The sequence below is a fragment of the Nanorana parkeri genome, unplaced genomic scaffold (genome assembly GCF_000935625.1).
Source record: "Nanorana parkeri isolate BGI_ZX_2015 unplaced genomic scaffold, ASM93562v1 scaffold633, whole genome shotgun sequence".
NCBI lineage: Eukaryota > Metazoa > Chordata > Amphibia > Anura > Dicroglossidae > Nanorana > Nanorana parkeri.
Window position 1 is genome coordinate 966,065 of NW_017306901.1, and position 6,970 is coordinate 973,034.

A 6,970-nucleotide genomic window follows, 5' to 3' on the forward strand; every position below is an offset into this window, starting at 1 on the left:
TGTCCTATGAGCTTATTTACTCTGTACACAGACTGATCTACCGTGTCACCTTCCCGATCATCGAATATGATTTATAAATGGCAGTGATCAATGTGTCACATTGAATCCAGGATCACCTGTACAGGGCGACTCATCGCATGTGTTTCTGGTCCTAACATGGCTCGAAGATTGGGACGATGTGTGAATACATTGGTATGAGATGACTATTCCTACTAATAATAGAATAAAACCATGTGCACATTGATTATCCAGGAATAAGTCACCTCTCTGCATAGGATGACCATACACCAGCATTTCCTAGTCACAACACCTTTTCAAAGTATGCAAAATCTCCAGGCACCCCAGTCTAAAATGTCATAACCGTAAATGTAAAATAATGACGTGGGATCTCCAAAATCCATAGCAGACAGCGGCGTCACAAAGGGGACACCAAAATCACTAAAAGTCATTAGACCAGGAGCCCGACAGCGACATGAGAGGGGGGGAACCAGTGACATACTTGATCCTGCCTGGTCAATATCCCTTCCTCTTTTTGCCGATGTCCGTCACCAAGATGGCTGCCGGCAGCAAAGAACATCACGCACATATGTGATGATGTCACACGGCTGCCATAATGCATGCGCGACGGCTGCACCGGGTGACACCCACACTGGTGCCACAGCTGATACCAGGCCCTTATCTGAGATATACAATAAGTCTTGTATGGATTTTAACCACTTGAAGACTGGGGTGTTCAACTCTCTTCCTGTCCAGGCCATTTTTCAGTATTCAGCGCTGAGGTACTTTGACATTTATTCCGTCATGCAGCGCTGTACCAAAATTAATTTTATATCGTTTTTTTTGGGACAGATAGAGCTTTCTTTTGATTGTATTTAATCACCACTGGGGGTTTTATTTTTTACAATATCAAAAGAAAAGTACCAAATAGTTTGGAGTGGGAAACAGGTTTCCCTACTTTATGTTATAAAACATTTATTATTACCCATGTTTTGGTATAATATAAAAGGCGGGGTCACGTTGGGTAAATAGACATCAAACATGTCAAACCTTAAAATTGTGTGCGTCCGCTAAATCGCAAAAAAAGACCATACCTAAAATTGGCCATAGGCGATGCTTTAAAAGCTTTTACCGCTCATCAGTTTAGTGTTAACAGTGATTGAGCTCCCTTCAATTATTGCTCCCGCTCCGACATTCGCGGTGATATGTATCGTGTGACGCAATCATTGTCTTCGCATGTTGGCGCACCCGACGGATGTTTGCATGTGTGTGTATTATTATTATTCAGGATTTATATAGCGTCAACAGTTTGCGTAGCGCTTTACAATATAAGGAAGACATTACAATACAATTCAAGACAAGATAGTAAGGAGGGCCCTGCCCCTGAGGGCTTACAATCTAAAAGGGAGGGGCCAGTGATACAAGAGGTGGTAGCTATGTGGGGATGAATTGTTTGAGAATGTGATGGTTGAGTGGTTAGTTTAAGGTGGGATAGGCTTCTCTGAGACTCTAGTGAAGTCCTGGAGGCGAGCATGGGAAGAGTTGTATCCCATAAGCTGAGCTGGAAAGCAGTAGGTCTTTTGAAGAGCGGAGGGGACAGTTAGGGTGATACTTTGAGACAACGTTTGAGATATAGCCGGGGCCAGAGTTGTGGATGTAGGGGACTTTAACAATTTTCTTCATGTTTAAAAAAAAAACATTTATATGACTAAGTTTTTAATTATTTTTACACTTAACTTCATTGTTATCACATAGGGGATAACAAGCCCCCTATGTGACAGCACATTTACAGTGACTCCTCTTTATGGAGACATCAGGGGTCTTTAACCTAATGTATCCTAGGGAACAGAGATCTGCTTCACCAGCTTCTCTTCGGCTACAGAAGCCGGAGAATTGACAGCTGAAGGCGGGAGTGATGTAGTACACATCACTTCGGCATTCAGAGACCAGAGAAGAGATAAGCTCCGTTTACAAAGCCACCGTGCCGGTCCCGTGCCCACACCGGGCACATCGGAGCCCAGGATAGCCAGTGGCGGGGGGCGCACACATGCAGACAGCATACAAACAGTGCCGGTTCTTTAAATTACAATCGGTTTCCCACTCATGTGCGCGCAGAGCAGCACGCATGAGCGGAAGTGGGGAAATGATATTTTAAAACGCCCACACGCATCTAGGAAGCCGCTCTCTGGCCTTTTAGTTACAATGGCCAGGCGGATCGTGGTTAAGGGGGGACATCAAACAAAAACACACAAAAAAGTCTCATCCCCCTGCTCATTAGCACCCCGTCAGATCAAAATCTCCCCTTAACATCCCCTCCTCCCCTTAAGGAACCCCTCCTTTCACATCAGATTCACTTTCTCTCACACTAGGAAACCCTCTTTACATCAAAGTCCCCCTCTTTCACATCAAGAGCCCCCCCCCCTTCCACTCACATCAGGAGCCCTCTTTACATAAGCATGACGGTGTGTGAAAATGTTGAGGCACCCCTAAGGAAGCCAGAACACACCCCAGGATTGAGAAAGGCTGCTATAGTCCTGTTATGCATTTTGAACAGTTAAAGTGTACATGCATTGTGAGTTTTGTGTGAATTCACCATCCACGCTAACTGCTAACTGTGAGCTTCCCAGAGTATGTGTTTAGTAGCTGCACCAAGTCACATAGAGCCTGCTTTATTTCCTGGCTGAAGGACGCTCATTATCATATAGCTCTTTCCTGACTGTCCCTGGCCCGCCCCTTTTATTTATTGCATTTCAGTGCTTTCAGTCATGGAGGCTCAGCATCATGTGGGTGTTACCTAAGGTGGTCTGCCTGCAAATGCCATCTGCCTAGGAATGCTCACTCCTCCAGACTGACATCCACCCATGTAGGCACTTTCATTTTTGCATAACGACTCCCAAGAGCCCGCCCACTCGGGACTGAGGCCTCTTGAGAAGTGTAGTGAGGCGGTGCTGTAATTTAGGAAGTTAATACAGCAACCTGCTGGCCCTTCACAACAGCCATCATATGCCTGCATTGCATAGGTGACATCACTGGGACAAAAATAAGGCACATCATGAAAACCAAAAAACGTAATAATAAAACAAAATAATAATAATTAGCATGTTAATGGGGGGATGGTTTGGGTAAGGCAAAATATAAGCAGCTTAAACATCATCTTTAACCACTTGCTGTCAGGAGCAATTTCTTACTATATGCGCACACATGATAAAATCTGAATTTATGGCTAGAAGACCGCATCAGACCCCCAAAATTATATATTTTCTGAAAGCAGAGGCCCTGTAGAATAACAAAATGCTAGTTACAATTTTCTATATCGCACGGTATTTGCGCAAATGTTTAACAAACCGGTATTTTTTAGGATACAATACACTAAAATGAAATTTAGCGCACAGAAACAGAATATAATACCAAATTTTTTGGTAAAATATAAAAGACGGGGTCACGCCGAGTAAATACTGTAGATACCAAACAAGTCAAGCCTTAAAATTGCGTTCGCCCGTGAAACTGCAAAAAACAATACCCCAAATTTCCCATAGGCGATGTTTTAAAAGCTTTTACTGCTTAGTGCTAATAGTGATTGATGGCCCTAGAGTTATTGCTCTCACTTTAATTTTTGCACGTTGGCGCACCCGATGCGTGTTTACGTTGTACGTTCATGCACATGGGGGCGGGGGACTTTAAAAAAAAAAACTTTCCTGCATTTTTTTTATATGTTACTTTTATTTTTTACACTCAACTTTATTGCTATCACATAGGGGGCTAACATGCCACCTATGTAATAGCAAATCTAATGTGACAGGTCCTCTTATTGGAATCATCAGGGGTCTTTCAGAGCCCTAATGTCACCTAGGGACCCCAAAGAAGCAGATGAAGCAGAGATCTGCTTCACCAGCTTCTTCTCCTGGCTCTAAGAGGTGGCGAATGTGCACCGTGACATCGGAAGCAATGTAATACACATCACTTCCAGGTCCAGTGATAGGAGGAGAGATCAGCGGCTGGAAGCTTACTGATCTCCCTTCGATCTGTCAGGGGAGACCTGCTGTGCCGGTCCCAGGTCCGGAGGGGGAGAGGAAGAGCCCAGGGGAAGTCGGCGGCGGAGGGCACACATTCCGCAGTACCGTACAAGTGATCCAGCATCTGTATAGACGCCGGATTGCTTATATCTAAACAGCAATCGGGGTTGTTTAAACTTTTACCAACCGCTGGTATAACCGCTTCAGGACCAGGACGTATTTTGACGGTGGGCCGTCCTGAAGTGGTTAAACGTCTATGGTCAGTCCTTGGTGGCACTGTTAATAGTAAACATTTTTCATCTTGACTGATAGACTTTCCCTCTAATGGTAGTACGCTATTCTCATCTGCCTATACACAGCTGGCGTGGTTGGGTTTAACCCTGCTGGAATGGCAGCTATTGGGTAATGTGTGTTTAATGCCTGTGGGCACCTATACATTCCACAGCAGACAGTGTATAGTGTCTTCTAGACCAGAGTCTTACTCTTACATCAAAGGAACACTCGCTTTATAGAAATACTGCTAGTACTACATGGTGGGCAGCAGGCACTGCAGCCGCTACACAAAACAATACAGACTTTGTTCATATTTATGCATTTTTAGATTTGCTTCCAAGTAGTTTGACCTTTAAGAAACTCCATTCATTTTCAGCTAAATATAAAAGGCATTGCAGTTTTGTGTGAAACAGTTTAGGGTCATCTATTCTAATCTATAGTACCAACAATTAAAGCTGAACGTCAGGCAAACAGCTAAATAAGAACATTGATATATGATAGTTGTTTTACCTGCCTGCAGGATTTATGCAACTGTCCATCCACTCCTGAAATCTACACAGCTCTGTTACATCACAAGCTCCATCTAGCAGAGCTACAGGACAGGGCAGGAAACCTGATTCTTCTCTGCTGCAGTTAAAGGAGAATTATGAGACGAGTCATTTTCACTCAGCCTCATAATCTGAGCCGACCTGTGACAATGAAACTGTCACAGGTCGGCTCAGTAGATCGGGAAGTGAGCGAACACATACCATCGCTCGCTCACTTCTCGATCTATCCCTGCAGAGAGCCATGACTGTCACTCCATGCAGGGATTCCCCTGTCCGATCCTCCAGCGCTGACTGGCAAAACGGACAGAGCTGGCTCTGCCTCTGGATAGGTAGCTGGGTGGATCCAGACAGTATTGTTGGGATCCGTCCCGGCTGTGGCGTCTCAGTATAGCGCGAGCTGTAGATCGCGGTATACTGAGCTTTGGGTCACGGGAGAACGCTAGTTTGTGTCCTTCCGTTACCCTTAGGAGAACTGTGGGGAAAAACACTTACCCCATAGTTCTCCTTTAAGTAACACTTACAGGCCTTGTCCCTCCCCTAGGCTTTGTAAGTAAATAGTGAAAGGAAAAGCAGCAGATTGATGATCTGATCTCTCTGTCACTCTGCTCTCTCCTCCTATCATCCTTGTTATCACTTGAGAACTGCAGCATACCTCACTGGCTCCTCTCAAGGTCTGAGCTCTGCTGTACAGGGATTGCAAGAAGCCAATACCAAGTCTTATTTAGGTGCTTAAATTAGAAATACATTGAATGCTGTATGACTGAGTACAGGGCGGCATGGATTTGTGCTTTATATCGCTGCTTGCAGTTTATCCTTAAATGTATCACACCTAAAAAAAACTAGTTGGCTGAACCTGACCAATATAACAGTCATGCCAATACAAGTGCCGATATTTATTACCGCTAAAATAAAGCAACATTTTCACACTCAATAGAACGTTTTCTAAAGACGTGACTTCCTAATTCCGTATTCCAAATTCTGTGTTCCAAATTCTGAATTTTATATTTCGTATTCCGAATTCCATATTCCAAATTCCATATTCCAAATTCCGTATTCCGAGTTCCAAGTTCCGAATTCCAAATTCCAGATTCCGTATTCCAAATTCCGTATTCCGAATTCCAAGTTCCGAATTCCAAATTCCGTATTCCAAAGTTCCATATTCCAGATTCCGTATTTCAAGTTCTGTATTCCAGATTCCGTATTCCATATTCCAAATTCCGTATTCCGAGTTCCGTATTCCAAGTTCCAAATTCCATATTCCGTATTCCAAATTCCATATTCCAAGTTCCGTATTCCAGATTCCGTATTCCATATTCTGTATTCCGAGTTCCGCATTCCAAGTTCCGTATTCCAAATTCCGTATTCCAAAATCCGTATTCCAAAATTCCGTATTCCGAGTTCCCAGTTCCGAATTCCGTATTCCGAGTTCCGTATTCCGAGTTCCGAATTCCGTATTCCGAGTTCCGAATTCCGTATTCCGAGTCCCGGATTCCGTATTCTGAATTCCATATACCGAATTCCGAATTCCATATTCCGTATTCCATATTCCGTATTCCGAATTCCAAATTCCATATTCCGTATTCCGAATTCCGAATTCCAAGTTCCGAATTCCATATTCCGTATTCCATATTCCGTATTCCAAATTCCGTACTCCAAGTTCCGTATTCCAGATTCCGTATTCAAAGTTCCGTATTCCAAATTCCGTATTCCAAGTTCCGTATTCCAAATTCCATATTCCGAGTTCCCAGTTCCGTATTCCAAATTCCGTATTCCGAGTTCCGAATTCCGTATTCCGAGTTCCAAATTCCGTATACCGAATTCCAAATTCCATATTCTGAATTCCGTATTATGAATTCCATATTCCGTATTCCGAATTCCGAATTCTATATTCCGTATTCCGAGTTCCATATTCCAAATTCCGTATTACGAATTCCGTATTCCAAGTTCCATATTCCGTATTCCATATTCCGAATTCCGTATTCCAAGTTCCATATTCCCGAATTCCGTATTCCAAATTTTGTATTCCATATTCAAAATTCCGAATTCCATATTCCAAATTCCGAATTCGAAGTTCCGTATTCCAAATTCCGAATTCCGTATTCCATATTCCAAATTCCGAATTCCATATTCCGTATTCCA